This window comes from Alosa alosa, chromosome 5 (genome assembly GCF_017589495.1).
Source record: "Alosa alosa isolate M-15738 ecotype Scorff River chromosome 5, AALO_Geno_1.1, whole genome shotgun sequence".
Taxonomy (NCBI): Eukaryota; Metazoa; Chordata; class Actinopteri; order Clupeiformes; family Clupeidae; genus Alosa; species Alosa alosa.
Genome location: NC_063193.1, coordinates 31850859 through 31868358, shown reverse-complemented (window position 1 = coordinate 31868358; position 17500 = coordinate 31850859).

The window sequence follows — 17500 nt, the reverse complement described above, 5'->3', positions numbered from 1 at the left end:
GCGCATAACTCATAAGCATACAACATATCGTTAAAAAAACGAAGAGAAAATCCAAAAAAAGTCAAAGGTACAAGACTGTGTACATATTTTCATTTCCGAGCGAAGGAACTACTCATCCCATAAACCACCGCGCCTTACTGAATAATATAGGCAAAATCGGCGCGATTTATTTTGCCATTTCCAACCGGGCGACATTGCGACGAACCCTTTTCTCCAAACAGTGATTTTTTTATATAGTGAATGTGCAGTTAATAGCAGTTATTTCAGGAGTAATCGTGTAAATAAGTGTTTTGATATTGAATTTTATATTTATCATCGTGTATTTTATATTGTGTGTGTGTGTGAAAGCGGTTAACAGGTTAACGTGGCAGTGCTTCGTAACGTTACCTGACTCATCCTATGCTGTCATCACTGCTCAGTCGGGCTGATGCATGGACTGGTGCATGGTCTGCTCTTGGACCACCATATTCAGTTTATTAATTTGCCGTGAATTATTACACAAAATGTTCATTAAATGCACAAAGTATTCCTAGGTTAATGATTGATATGAATCATACAGTATAAAGGCTACAGTAGCCTAGCTAATGTTAACTAGCACTGCTAGAAGCATTAACGTTACCAACCTCCCTGCTTAAAGGAGAATTCCGGTGTGATATTGACCTAAAGTGTATTGAAACATGATACCGAGTGTGAACGTATGTCTCATAGCCCATCTCGGCTTGTCCCCTGCACTCCAAAAATCTGGCTGGCTAGTTAGCCGATGCTACCAACAGCTTTTTCAATAGTGGTGCTTCGCATCGGCTAGCCATGCAAATAAATCACTGTTTTACACCCATTTACGAGGCTCAATGTATCTCCACACTTCATTGGTAGACTTCCGAGGGCCCTGACATTTAAAAACGAGACATTTAGAACTTTGAAAAGCACTGGTAGTTTACTTACAAGACGATTTATACAGACAGTATCTTCCCTGAAGTTTAAGCGTTTGCAGCCATCTTGAATTTAGTCCGCGATAAGTGCGGTGACGAGTAAGAATGAACAGGTATGATAAGGGATCATAATAATTCAGTGGAAATGCATGGATTCCAGTTTCTTCCAGTAGCAGCAACTGGAATCCATGCATTTCCACTGGAATTATTTTGGAATCTGATCCCTTATCATACCTGTTCATTCTTACTGCTTCGACTTATCGTGACTAAATTCAAGATACATACGTTCACACTCGGTATCATGTTTCAATACACTTTAGGTCAATATCACACCGGAATTCTCCTTTAACTCACCACAACTTTGTAGGTCTTGTCCCTCATGCTGGCCCTTACAAAACCCACAAACTGACTCTCGGACACACAACAGTCAATAATGTGACCCGATTTAAAGTGTCTTTCACCCTTTGGACACTCACTAAAACGCAATATATTTCATACCTGTGTTGCAGCATGTAGGCTAATGTTAGCTGCATTACGTAATAGCCTATTACTGATGCCGTCAAGGTGGTGGGGGCCCCAAACCAAATCAAATTTAAAAAAATCGCCAAATTATCGAAATCGAGATTCTTCACTTGGTATTGGTATTGAAACAATAATGTTGGTATCGTGACAGCAGGAGTTGGGGATGTGTCCCCACCACAGCTGAGACCAAACCTACGCCCTTGCTTCTCTCTCTCTCCTCTCCCTTTCTCTCTCTCTCTCTCTCTCTCTCTCTCTCTGTATAGTGAAGAGAGAATGTTAATGATTTGTCTTTTATCTAAGTTTTAATCTGAGGTAGATGTGAATGTGTGGTGTTTACTGTTTTAATCTGAGGTAGATGTGAATGTGTGACGTTTACTGTTTTAATCTGAGGTAGATGTGAATGTGTGGTGTTTACTGTTTTAATCTGAGGTAGATGTAAATGTGTGATGTGTACTGATGTGTACTCTCCTCTCTGCAGGCCAGTACCCAGCACATCCCCTGACTGCCCCACACACAGGCTCTCTGCCCCTCAGCACCATCTATCTGCCCCTCAGCCCCATCTATCTACCCCTCAGCACCATCTATCTACCCCTCAGCACCACCTGTCTGCCCCCTCCGTCTCAACTTATTGCCCCTCAGCCCCATGTCTGCCCTTCAGTCCCACCTATCTGTCCCTCAGCACCACCTGTTTGCCCCTCAGCCCCTCCTGTTTGCCTCCATCTGTCTGTCTGTCTCTCTGAGTGCTCCACTGCAGCCTCTGACACCATCACTGCAAACACGAGCAACTCCATCATTTTCCAATAGCTTTTACTCAGTGATGTGTTTCTGGAATTACTACAAAGCAACCACATCAACCCTAATACAGAAGAAAAAACACTCTTCTTGTAAGCGCCATCTTCCGCTAAGTGTGTAAATGAGTGTGTGTACTCATCGGGGTGCTGAATGTGTATGTATGAAAGTGTATGTGTGTGTGTCCTCATGTGGGCATTTTGATTGACAGCATGTAATACCACATCACCCAGAGTGGCAGCCATAAAACCCCATGCAGATAGTTCTGTGTGCATTGTGAAAGGCACCGCGATGAGTGATGGATCATTTTGCGTTGCGCTCGCTGATGGTGTTGAGCCTGGAGGAGTACAGTACATCCCACTGGGCTACAGGGCACAATATAGTGCAGAACTGGAGGAACACATCCCACTGGGCTACAGGGCACAATATAGTGCAGAACTGGAGAAACACATCCCCACTGGGCTACGGGCACAGGAGGAACACATCCCACTGGGCTACAGGGCACAATATAGTGCAGAACTGGAGAAACACATCCCACTGGGCTACAGGGCACAATATAGTGCAGAACTGGAGGAACACATCCCACTGGGCTACAGGGCACAATATAGTGCAGAACTGGAGAAACACATCCCACTGGGCTACAGGGCACAATATAGTGCAGAACTGGAGGAACACATCCCACTGGGCTACAGGGCACAATATAGTGCAGAACTGGAGGAACACATCCCACTGGGCTACAGGGCACAATATAGTGCAGAACTGGAGAAACACATCCCACTGGGCTACAGGGCACAATATAGTGCAGAACTGGAGAAACACATCCCACTGGGCTACAGGGCACAATATAGTGCAGAACTGGAGAAACACATCCCACTGGGCTACAGGGCACAATATAGTGCAGAACTGGAGGAACACATCCCACTGGGCTACAGGGCACAATATAGTGCAGAACTGGAGAAACACATCCCACTGGGCTACAGGGCACAATATAGTGCAGAACTGGAGAAACACATCCCACTGGGCTACAGGGCACAATATAGTGCAGAACTGGAGGAACACATCCCACTGGGCTACAGGGCACAATATAGTGCAGAACTGGAGAAACACATCCCACTGGGCTACAGGGCCAATATAGTGCAGAACTGAGAAACACATCCACTGGGCTACAGGGCACAGCACAGGGTGTCACCTTCACTGGGTTACAATCAGCCCAAGCAGACACGCGAGTTTGTAGCTCTTAGTGGGGCCCCTGATGCGCCTGACGCGTTTGACGTTTGACGTTTGATCGCTGATCCCTCTCCTCCCACCTCCTTTCTCTCTGTCCCTCTCCACTCCTCCTTTCTCTCTCTCTCCCTCTCTACTCCTCCTTTCTCTCTCTCCCTCTCCACTCCTCCTTTCTCTCTCTGTCCCTCTCCTCTCCCCCATCTCTCCTTCTCCTCTGAGGATTGAGTACAATTATTATCAATTCATTGGTGATGTTGAGTGTTTCAATGGAACACGGGGGGTCGAGGGCTGTATTAGTGCACTGGATGAGAGGGCTGTATTAGTGCACTGGATGAGAGGGCTGTATTAGTGCACTGGATGAGAGGGTTGTATTAGTGCACTGGATGAGAGGGCTGTATTAGTGCACTGGATGAGAGGGTTGTATTAGAGGGTTGTATTAGTGCACTGGATGAGAGGGTTGTATTAGAGGGTTGTATAAGTGCACTGGATGAGAGGGTTGTATTAGTGCACTGGATGAGAGGGTTGTATTAGTGCACTGGATGAGAGGGATGTATTAGTGCACTGGATGAGAGGGTTGTATTAGTGCACTGGATGAGAGGGGCTGCATTAGTGCACTGGATGAGGGTTGTATTAGAGGGTTGTATTAGTGCACTGGATGAGAGGGCTGTATTAGTGCACTGGATGAGAGGGTTGTATTAGAGGGTTGTATTAGTGCACTGGATGAGAGGGCTGTATTAGTGCACTGGATGAGAGGGTTGTATTAGTGCACTGGATGAGAGGGCTGTATTAGTGCACTGGATGAGAGGGTTGTATTAGAGGGTTGTATTAGTGCACTGGTTGAGAGGGTTGTATTAGTGCACTGGATGAGAGGGCTGTATTAGTGCACTGGATGAGAGGGCTGTATTAGTGCACTGGATGAGAGGGTTGTATTAGAGGGTTGTATTAGTGCACTGGTTGAGAGGGTTGTATTAGTGCACTGGATGAGAGGGCTGTATTAGTGCACTGGATGAGAGGGCTGTATAAGTGCATTGGATGAGAAGGGGGAATTGGCTAAGTTCTGAACTGTTCAAGGGTGCATGATTAGCCTGGAGAAATCCAAACTCATTAACAAAGTGAATAGAGCCTGGTGACTCTCGATTGGGAGACGTTTGCAACACTTGCATCGTGACGGGCACTAACTTTGAAATCATTGTTCCAGCCTTACCAATCACATTGATCAGATATTCATGTTACTTCCTACTTCGCCTAAACTTTACAAACTGACAATAAACAACATCAGCAGTCAGGAAACAATGCATGTGGGTCTACCTTTGCTGTAAATACATTTCTGCACTTTTCCAACTGCATTTTTGGACATTTGCAGGTGTTGCTACTTCTGTTTATCACAATACGTTTCGTATTTGTCCTTCCCCTCTCGACATTTTTCTTGTCTGAGGGAAACGGTTATGAACTATGGTGTTCCAGGGGGTGGGGTGGGTGAGGTTTTAACGTGGGCTGGTTTTACTGTTACTTGGATTCCTTTTGACTTAATAAAGGAACCTTTAACCCTTAAAGGAGTACCGTCACACCGGTGTGACGGGAATGTTGGAAAATAACATTCTAAAGAATATCTGGGTTCATTGAATTCAACATAGAATTTTAGAACCTTCAATTGTTGCGGAACTTAGAATGTTCAAAAACCTACACCTTTAACCTTTAACCCTTAAAGGAGTACTGTCACACCGGCGTGACGGGAATGTTGGGAAATGAACGTTCTAAAGAATATCTGGGTTCATTGAATTCAACATAGAATTTTAGAACCTTCAATTGTTGCGGAACTTAGAATGTTCAAAAACCTACACCTTTAAGGGTTAAAAGTCAAACGTCTCTCCCTCTACTCTTTCTCCCTTTCCACTCCTTTTCTCTCCTTCTCTGTCCCTCTCTACTCTCTCTTTCTCTCTCTTTTCCTCCTCTCCCTCTCCTTCTCTCCTCTCCTCATGTATGCTATATACCGTGTGAGGATGATTGACACCCAGTCATGAGCAGGGCGTAATGAGCTCTGAGGCTCGCAGGGCTCTCAAGAGTCGAGGGGAACGAGAGAAGAGAAGAAGAGAAGGAGAGGAGAGAGGGAGGAGAGAAGAGAAGGAGAGGAGAGAGGGAGGAGAGAAGAGAAGGAGAGGAGAGAGGGAGGAGAGAAAAGAAGGAGAGGAGAGAGGGAAAGACACTGGGTTTTAGAGGAAGTGGAGAAGGTTTTGGAACAGAGGAGAGAGAAGGCTTTTAGAGAAGAAATACTGGATGATCACACACACACACACACACACACACACACATGCATGCACACACACACACACACACACACATGTGCACATGAGCGCACACACACACACATAGGATGATTATAAGTAGCTCATGCTGTGTCTATAAGTAGAGCAGGCTGAGTCTATGACTAGCACAGTGTGTGTGAATGGAAGCAAAAATAAACAAGTTTATTGTTAAATTATACCTCAGCATCACTGGTTTGGCTACCGTATCAGACAAACACACACAGACACACACACAGACACACACACACACACACACACACACACACACACACGGCGCCAAATGGTGAAACCAGATCCTGATGAAACAGCTGGAGGTTTGGGAACATCACATATTCCATCACGGGCTCTGCGGGAGAGTTTGCCTTCGTGCCAAACGTACAGAAGAAAACGCCTGGCCGGCGCAGACCAGGAGGAGAGAGCTTCTCATCGGAATGCTGGCAGCTCGTCCTCTGTGTTTGGGCTCTGAAAACGACCTTCACCAGCCGCTTATAGAGAGCCGGCGCTGCAGGTGGGGGGGGGTCTGCTGCCACCAGCTGGTCTGGGGGTAAGGGGACTCTGTGGGAGTTCTCTCAGCATAATCTGCTAACACACACACATTACATGCATATACATACATGCCTACACACACACACACACACACACACACACACACACACACACAAACACACACACACACAAACAAACACACAGACACACACACACACAAACACACACAAACACACGTACACACACACATAAAGACACACACCACACACAATACACACATACCCACACTGCATGACCTCATAAACTGCATGAGCATGAATCTATTCGGACACTGAGTTGAGCTCTGAGTGAATTCCTGATGGCTGGAGCTTTTCATTGCAAGTTCTGCTGTTGGCGACGGCTGGTTTAGTGCTGTTTAATTTAACACTCAGCATGGTGCTGAGGCTGCACATGGAGAAGGGGCGTAGTGAAGTGCAGCGCATCGACGGCCGCCTCCACATCGACCCGAGGGCAGCGCGGGGCGTCTACCGGGACCGGGCAGCAAAAATGACACCTGAGACACTGGGATCATCGTCCACTCCTCCTCAGCCAATTTGAATGATTATAAAGTTCAAGGCCTTTTTATGTTGCTGCAGGCAGACCGAATCAATGGCACTCAGACGAAGGCACTTTGATGTGCTCACCAGGAGGTACGCACTGGAGAATACACATACACACACACACACACACACATTCCACATCTCATGTCAGAGCTGTGAATCCTAAACCATTTAAACACACAGACACACACAGACACATGACACACAAACACCCAGTTCGAATCTCAGGTCAGAGCCTGATCAAATAAGAGTGTGTGTGTTGCTGCATGTGTGTGTGTGTGTGTGTGTGTGTGTGTTTGCCACCCCCCTGCTGGGGTATACCGTCCCTGCGTGTTTGACTAGAGAGGTGTACACAGCCTGTGGTGGTCACACAGGAAGGAGACAGGCGACATGGAGAGAGCTGTCAGGCTTAAAAAGATCATTATGCCAACGTGATCTATCAAAGAGACCCGGCAGGCTTAGTACCTTAGACTGAGAAGGGCTCATAAAATATCGATCAAATATGTATGGAAAAGCATCAAAAACAAACAGAACAAAAAGTAAACAAAACAAATACATTTAAAGTAAAGGGTCTTTGCAGGCAGCACCTCACAGAAGTCCTACTATGCAGCACAAATCCTAAGAAGGTAGCATCTCACAAAACTCCTACTATGGAGGCCAAATCCTAAGAAGGCAGCATCTCACTACTATGGACTAACTCCTACTATGGAACACACATCCTAAGAAGGCAGCATCTCACAAAACTCCTACTAGCACAGAGTCACTTTTTTACTTATTTATTGCTACTTTTGCACTGAACAAGGAATGCACTTAATTTCTTTGTACCTGTGACAATGACAAATAAAGATATTCTATTCTATCACCACATCCGTCCACAGCCAAGTCAAGTCAAGTCAAGTCAAGTTTATTTAAATAGGGCATTGCATACACAGAGGTCATTCAATGTGCTTTACATAAACAAAACAAAACAATAATAACAAATAAAAGCATAGAAGGGCAATATAGTCAAAGAATAGTTCAAAAGGTAAAGATCATAATAAAAAGAAAACAAAACACACAAGGTAAAAAAAAAAATAATAATTAGTAAGCAAAAAAAGAAGCAAAAGTAGTAAAAAAGCAATAAAAGTAATAAAAGACAAGGTAGAATAATTATCAAGGCAGATTCATAATTTGTAACTCAGTGCAGTTAGCAGAAATCATCTGAGAAGAGTTTGGTCTTAAGTCTAGATTTAAAACTGGATAGTTGGGGCCTTTTTGATGTATCCTTTGCCTTCAACCCTTTTGTGTCAAGGAGAATGGCAACCCTAGTCTTTTCTCCTTTTCACCAAATATAATTTTTTCTTTGTTCTTTGTTCAGATGAAGAAAATGTTGAGACATCCAGGTGTTGATTTGTTCTATACACTGACACATAGATTCAAGAGGACCATAGTCGTTTGGTGACAGAGCTAAGTAAATTTGTGTGTCATCTCCATAGGTATGATATGAAACCAAATTATTTTGGATGATTTGTCCAAGTGGGAGCATATAAAGGTTGAATAATAGTGGCCCCAAGATCGGCCCCTGGGGAACACCACAGGTCAAGGATGTTCGTGTTGAAGTACAGTTTCCGATGGCAACAAAGAAGCTCCTTTCTTGTAGATACAGTATGATTTTAGCAAGTTGATAACTATGCCTGTAAATCCAACCCAGTGTTCTAGTCTGTGTAGTAAAACATGTGTGATCAACAGTGTCAAATGCTGCACTAAAGTCCAGTAGCACTAGGACTGATGCTTTACCTGAATCTGTGTTGAGGCGTACGTCATTGCAAACTTTAATGAGAGCTGTTTCAGTGCTTGCCCGAAAACCAGAGTGAAAGTAATCAAAATACCCATTTGATGTTAGGAAGGTGCTTAATTGATTAAAGACTACTTTTTCAATCATTTTACCAATAAAAGGTAGATTGGATATGGGCCTGTCTCCCTCTTCTCTTCTCTTCCTCAACACATTCTCTCCATCGCTCTATCATCTATCCCCCCCTCTCTCCCTCTCTCCATCGGTCTATCATCTATCCCCCCTCTCTCCATCGCTCTATCATCTATCCCCCCTCTCTCCATCTCTCTATCATCTATCCCCCCCTCTCTCCATTGCTCTATCATCTATCCCCCCCTCTCTCCCTCTCTCCATCTCTCTATCATCTACCCCCCTCTGTCTCCCTCCATCAGCACTTTATCTTCCTCTATCATCTCTGTCTCTCTCTCCCTCTCTCCATCTCTCTCTATCTCTCTGTCCATCATGGTGGCTGAATGGCTGTTGACTCTGACAGGTGTGGGAGCTGATTAAGACTAATTAACCCCCACTAACCCCCCAGCTGGACGCTTGAGCCTCCCTCCAACGGTCACCAGAAGGATGAAGATATGCTGCGGAGGAGGGCAGTGAGATGGAGGGATGAAGGGATACTGCAGAGGAGAGACAGCAGGATAGACAGGTGGAGAAATGGAGACAGAGACAGGAAACACAACCCTCCTTCACAAGGAGGTGATTAACACCTCATCTATGTCACCAGACAGCACTGTGTGTGTGTGTGTGTGTGTGTGATGACATAATGGATGAAGGGGAGGTTATGTGTGTGTGGGTGTCCCACAGTGCATGGGAGGAATGAAGACATGACTTCAAATGAATTCTGTGCCGACACTATAGTATCATAACATATTATAATCCAGCAGCCTTTACATAAAGCGCTTTCAGATATAACCTCCAGAGTATAAGCGGAGGTTTGTCAAACGGAGGTCCTACCCTTCGGATGATTCAGATATGATGCTAACCTGCGGACCTTATACTGACCTTATTCTTCGTTTTCATTTTCTAGGCATATTTATGCTCAACAAATATCAGCTAGCTCAGCAGTGAGGTCATGATAAGGCTATCAATGAACTCCTCCATTGCAGACGCTAACTGGGTAAGACGTAAACACGGAAGTGACGTAGCCTAGTTCCCGCCTTGACGAGTGACTTGACAGATTACAGATCGAATTGCCATTTGAATTTTGCAACACAAAGAGCGTGGCAAAGTGCAATGCAATCACAATCATCATTTCTTTTCCATTTGAATAAAATGCCTCAAAACGATGGCAAAACGTTTTGCCCAAAATAATCCAAATTGTTTTCAGGCTGGCATTGTCAAATGGTTTTGCCAAATATGTTTTCAAAATGCAATCCTACATTGCACTTTGAATATTAAATTGCAAAACGAATTGACAGTTAAATGATGAAACTGAATATTGAAAATTGAAATGCAAAATGAATTGCCATTTGAATTTTGAGACTGAAGTACCATGACAAAATGGAATGCTATTCAATCCATGTTTAGCATGTGTGATGTGTTAGTGCATGTGTGATGTGTTAGTGTAGCATGTGTGATGTGTTAGTGCAGCATGTGTGCTGTGTTAGTGCAGCATGTGTGATGTGTTAGTAGCATGTGTGATGTGTTAGTAGCATGTGTGATGTGTTAGTGTAGCATGTGTGATGTGTTAGTGCAGCATGTGTGATGTGTTAGTGCAGCATGTGTGATGTGTTAGTGTGTTAGTGTAGCATGTGAGATGTGTTAGTGCAGCATGTGTGATGTGTTTGTGCAGCATGTGTGATGTGTTAGTGCAGCATGTAGCTTTGGTTCTCATCACTGAACACTGAATACGTGCACTCTGCCAGCCTTAGCCGATGCTACAGTGGCTGCTTGGGCTCATGAAACGTGTCCCCTCTCTGTGTGTCTGAGTGATGATGATGGCACTCGCAGCTCTGCTTGAGGCACAGAAGTACTTTTCCTATTTACCCTGACAGTAATTGCATGAAGAAAGAACTGCCAGGCTGATGGATTGAGACACAAGTGCTTCCCAATCTCCGGGAATGTACAGGAGAGCCCTGGAAGTCAGACTAAAGACAACCCCAAACTCTGCCTCTTTGTAGTGCTTGACAACATCAAACGCATGGGACCGATGTCGCACACAAATGTGCTCTGACATGGCATCAGATCAGTCTCCATTAGAATTGTGGCGGACCGGGCCGATTGTGCCGGCCACTTGAGTTCAAACAGCCGTTGACATGGTGGGGTAGAGCGTCAGGCGGGCCGCAGGTATTAAAGCACATCAAAGGGAACGTCCAGATAATTGGCCAGGGGTGCGGAGCAGATTGATGACTCCCCTGAAGAGCGGGATTAGCTGGCCTGCGTGTAATACGGCAGAGAGACAAAAGACACTTTGTATGAAAGTCGCTCCGCTCACTACACTCGCATCTGAACACTGGCTATACGAGGAGAGGGACAGGGCCACGAGCCAAGCAAATCACATCAATGGAGGGATCGTGCACCTCCTGCAGGTTAGGGTGCCGTGCGTGTGTGTGTGTGTGTGTGTGTGTGTGTGTGTGTGTGTGTGTGTATGTGTGTGTGTGTGTGTGTGTGTGTGTGTGTGTGTGTGTGTACATTTCTAGGTATTGGCAGGTTTTGGTGACATATGTGTGTGTGTGTGTGTGTGTGTGAATTTATTGGCAGGTAAGGGTGTGTGTCTAATCTGTGTGAGAGCATGTTTGTGTGTGTGTGTGTGTGTGTGTGTGTGTGTGTGTGTGTGTGTGTGTGTGTGTACACGTGTGTATGTGCGTGTACATGTGTCTCTGTGTGTGTGTGTGTGTGTGTGCATGTGTGTGTGTGAATTTCTAGGTATTGGCAGGTTTTGGTGATATATGTGTGTGCGAACTTATTGGCAGGTTAAGGTGTGTGTCTAATCTGTGTGAGAGCATATGTGTGTGTGTGTGTGTGTGTGTGTGTGTGTGTGTGTGTGTGTGTGTGTGTATGTGTATGTGCGTGTACATGTGTCTCTGTGTGTGTGTGTGTGTGTGTGCATGCATGTGTGTGTGTGTGTGTGTGTGTATGTGTGTGTGTGTGTGTGAAGCTGTAGGTGTGATCGAGTTTGTCCCTGATGTTTGACAGACACTCAGGAGTGTAGGATGAATGTCCACACACTGCAGGGATGTCAGCGTCAGCGAAAAGCCCAGAAGTGCTGATGCCTGGATGGAACAGGAGAGAGTATGAAATGTGTCACATCCACTCACAAAGATGATCTCTTTCTTCTGTCAAGAATTCCAACAGAAAGAACTCAACCCAAAGAAACTTGGAAGAACTCTATCAATGAGCAGTACATGTGGACTGAAACGCTAACATGATAGCATTCTGGCCAGGACTGGTCAATATTCACCTCATTTGTCTGTGGTGTCAGTGTCTGGACTGGGGACTGACTTCTGAAGGTTTAGTGTTATGTTTAGAGTTATGGGTTGGCAGGGGGCTACAGGTCTCCAGTGCAGTGTGGTGTCTCAATTTTCCCGTGGAGTGGACCGTGTCTGTACCCCACGGAGTGGACTGTGTCTGTCCCCCATGGAGTGGACCGTGTCTGTCCCCCATGGAGTGGACCGTGACTGTCCGCTGTAGGTTGGACGGTGACCATCCGCTGCAGACTGGAGCGTGTCCCCTGTGGAAAGTGCGGGCCTCTCCTCTGGAGGCTGTGTACTGGTGGAGGCTTTATGACTCAGCGACCTTCACATGAGAGGCTGGCCTGGACATGATGAATGGACGGAGCTACTGATGCTAAAAGTGAAGGATCTCTTGCAGCATTCTGTCTCTGTTTATCCCTCTTTCTCTCCCTCTCTTTTCCACTCTCTCTCTCTATTCCACTCTCCCTCTCTACCCCCCTCTCCCTCTATCCCCACTCTCCCTCTCTCCCTCTCTCTGATACACCATCCCATCATTCATGTGCTTCTACAGAGTTTATGTAGATCTGTCAGCAGCTCTACTGCCGGTTCCCAAACCTCCCAATAATACTCTACACTACAGCATCCCCAAACCTCACAACAATACTAATCACCATCTCCAAACCTCCAAATATACAGCATCCACAAACCTCCCAATAATACTCTACACTACAGCATCCCCAAACCTCACAATAATACTCTACACTACAGCATCCCCAAACCTCACAACAATACTAATCACCATCTCCAAACCTCCAAATATACAGCATCTCCAAACCTATAATACTAATCACCATCTCCAAACCTCCAAATATACAGTACATCATCTCCAAACCTCACAACAATACTAATCACCATCTCCAAACCTCCAAATATACAGCATTTCCAAACCTCACAACAATACTAGTCACCATCTCCAAACCTCCAAATATACAGCATCTCCAAACCTCAGAATAATATTAATCACCATCTCCAAACATCCCAACAATACTGTTGTCAATTACAGTGCAACTAGTTTCTCTCCATCAAACCTCTCATTACAGTAACACTGACCATTATCACCGGACAGCTAGAGGTTCATGCCCAGGTGACCAATATCACCGAACAGCTAGAGGTTCATGCCCAGGTGACCAATATCACCGAACAGCTAGAGGTTCATGCCCAGGTGACCAATATCACCGGACAGCTAGAGGGTCATGCCCAGGTGACCAATATCACCGAGCAGCTAGAGGTTCATGCCCAGGTGACCAATATCACCGAACAGCTAGAGGTTTATGCCCAGATGACCAATGCTGAGTGGAGTACGGCCATGTAGGTGGTGTATTGTGGTGAATTAGTGATAATCAGAATGACATGACCAGTACTACACAGCAGCCACATTTCCAGAAAGACCCATTTCTGAGTAACAAACACACACTGCACTACGAATACCAAATTCCATCTCTGTAGACACCCATTTTACACCATTTATCATGCTGAATTCAGATGTGTCACTTACACTCACACACACACACACACACATGCATGCTCATACATACTCATACATACACGTACAGACAGACACACACTCACGGTCATACACCATCTCTCTCTCTCTCTCTCTCTCTCTCTCTCTCTCTCTCTCACACACACACACACACACCCTGTGTGTGTGAAAGAAGGTGGGACGTGCCCTGGGGCCAGGGGCCAGGCCTAACACATAATCAGTTGAGTCAGTGTGCCATGTTAATGTAGCGCTGCATCACACTCCGCACTGCTGACAAACTGCAATAAATCATGGCACTCCCCTCCCACACACACACACACACACACGCACACACACACACACACACACACACACACGCAAACACATACGCGCACACACACACACACACACACACACACACACACACACACACACACACACACACAGCCTCTGTGCTAGGGCTGTGCCTCCATCAGCATGCATTACAGACAGCAAGCACTGAGGGACACACACACACAGAGACACAGAGACACACACACTCACACAGTCATGTTTCCATAAATGCACCTTGAAAGATGAAAATCCTCATAGTGACTTCCACACTTACACACAAACACACATACACACACACACACACACACACACACATGCGCGCGCACACACGTTCAAACTTTCATAAATGCACTGAAGACAGCAAAACCACAGAAGGGCTTACACGCACAGTATGTTATCATAAACGTATTACCCTGAAGACAGCAAACCCCCAGAGGCACACACACACACACACACACACACACACACACACACACACACACATGCTGTGTACACAAACCCAAAGAGTGGCTTTCACACATAGCATTATGTCTCCATAAAACTATTACCCTAAAGGCAGCAAACTCACAAACATTCTTACACACACACACACACACACACACACACACACACACAAAACATTTTCATAAATGCTTTAAAGACAGCAGTCCCAAAGAAGTATTAGTTTGTTTTCAATCTCACGGATCCAGAGTCTCTCCAGCATCTCGTCAACAAGAGATGAAACAGCCAGAGATGTCCTTAAAGACACACGACACGCTCATCACACTAACCAAGCTCTCACGTAGGATGAAAGAGAGAGAGAGAGAGAGAAAGAGAGAGAGAGAGCAAGACACGGAGAGAAGGAGAGAGAGGGGATAAAGACAGAGGGAAAAGAGAGAGAGAGAGGGATGAGGGAGAGAAAGAGAGGGAGAGAGAGAGCAAGACATGGAGAGAAGGAGAGAGAGAGGGGATAAAGACAGAGGCAGAGAGAGAGAGAGAGAGAGATGTATGTGTAGATGAAGCATATGAAGGCTCCCCAGTGCATGCTGCAGAATGACTTATTTGTGTATTTGACTGCAATACCTACATCAGAATCAGACTGTCGGGGAGCAGACAACCAGTGTATCTGAGGGGACAAAAACAGACTCGATTTGGGGATGTGACTTCAACTGACTTCAGGTTTAAAGGTGCTACTGTATGTGATGTTTAAAAAGCTTCAACAATAGTGACAGAATAGGAAGAAACGGCTTTTTTGACATGTCACTCGATGTTGTCCAGAGGTCCACTAAAGTTAGCAAAACATCTAGCGTCCATCTGGCTCTCTTGTAATACCACATTATGCCATGTGTGGCGCTGTACCACAGTTTTTCTCAGTCACTCGCACCATTCGGTCAGCATTGAAATTCACAAAACTAGTTCAACCTCCACATTATACAGTCAGGTGCACATCATACACTCCTAACTAGTTCAACCTCCACATTGTACAGTCAGGTGCACATCATACTCCTAAAACAAATGTGTTTTTAAACACAGCTACATACCCACATAGGGACAACGCCATTTCTGTTTTTAAACACAGCTCCATGTCCAATTTGGGACAACACAATTTGTGTTGTTTCGAACGCTTTTTACTATACTGTGTACACTCTTACAACAAATATGTTGAAAATAACACAACTTGTGTTATTTTTTAACACATCTCTATGTGTTAAAACCCTATGGTTAAAACCCAGTTTGTGTTGTTTGTTTCTTACACATCTTTGTGTAGAAGCAATTTCACATTACTTTGAACAAGCAGCAAATACTTTCACACACCCATACCATTGGATACCTCTGCTTTCACACATCCATACCATTGGATACTGCTGCTTTCACACACCTATACCAATTGTAGGCCTACATTTATTTCTTGAGTCCCGCGCAAATGTCACATGTCATATTTGTCACATGCAAATGTGTTGAACAAGCTCTCACACTGTATGTAATTTGACAAATACAAGTGTGCCATTTCTTTTGAACTTATTTAGAGTTGCTGCACTGTAAAAGAGTCTTTTTTTGCTATACTGCAATGGATTGCATAATGTGGCACCAAACTGCAGTACCAATAGCCCTGTAAACACAGTAAACAGGAGCCCTGTCTGGTCTCATACAATCTCCAACAAACACTAATGTTTCACACGTGTTGTGCATCTTTATAAGATTCTGTTTACAGAGTTAACTGTTACATTACCAACATGACTAGGCAGTTTGACACATTACCAACATGACTAGGCAGTTTGACACATTACCAACATGACTAGGCAGTTTGACTATCTTAACAGTGGCTCAGGATGGCATTCTTATTCTGATGGCAAACAACATGTTGTTACATAAACAACATGACTAGGCAGTTTGACTATCTTAACAGTGGCACAGGATGCCAAACAACATGTTGTTGAGTGGGGCACATGTTTGCTTTTGAGACATAAATGAAGCATTTTGAGCCAGTCACATGCTTCAGGTAATCCACTGTGTGGTGCACAAATTGTCTTGAGAAATGCACTTAGTGTTGTGCAAACATGTGTGTGTGTGTGTGTGTGTGTGTGTGTGTGTGTTTTTGTTGTGCAAACATGTGGCTGAAAGAAAGAAAACTTAAATCCTACAAAATCGGTGACACCGTGATGCAGGATTCTCCACCAGAAAGTCTCCGACTGCCAGTAATAAAATGCAATTTGTAATGCAGGAATAATAAGGAATGTATGACAAACGTCATTGACGGTTCTGTTTGAATTTTCGTAGTAAAGTAGCCTAATTAAATAGTCAAGTTATTGGAGTTTAGCCAAAATGTTATGCTAAATACAATAACCACCATAGCAGAATCAATTCAGACACCTGCATGTGTGATGTAATGTGGCCTAACAATGTTAAATAACAATGAAAAAATAACAATTTGGGTCGGTAAGCCCAGTAGAGTTGATGCAGCCTATTCAAAAGTTTAAAAGCATTTAAATTACACTTGTGTCATATTGCTTAAATATGCCAACAAGAACAAGACGTGTCCAGGGGAGTTTCTGTTTGTATACTTGAAATATGGATGATATCAGCCGTGGGGGCAGCCGTGGCCCACTGGTTAGCACTCTGGACTTGTAACCGGAGTGGTTGCCGGTTCGAGCCCCGACCAGTGGGCCGCGGCTGAAGTGCCCTTGAGCAAGGCACCTAACCCCTCACTGCTCCCCGAGCGCCGCCATTGTAGCAGGCAGCTCACTGCGCCGGGATTAGTGTGTGCTTCACCTCACTGTGTGTTCACTGTGTGCTGTTTGTGTTTCACTAATTCACCAATTGGGTTAGATGCAGAGACCAAATTTCCCTCACAGGATCAAAAAAGTATATATACTTATACTTATCAAGTGCGTAAAAGACGTTTATTTTGTGTAGCCGAGCCTACTGTTGAAAACGATAGGCTACGACCAAAATGGAGGATCTTTGACAGGAAGTTCCTAACCTAGTGGGGGTATATTTTCAGATGGGGGTGGGTAGTCAGCACCCTATATGGCTCTGGGTGTAGTAACATAGTCAGCACCCTATATGGCTCTGGGGGTAGTAACATAGTCAGCACCCTATATG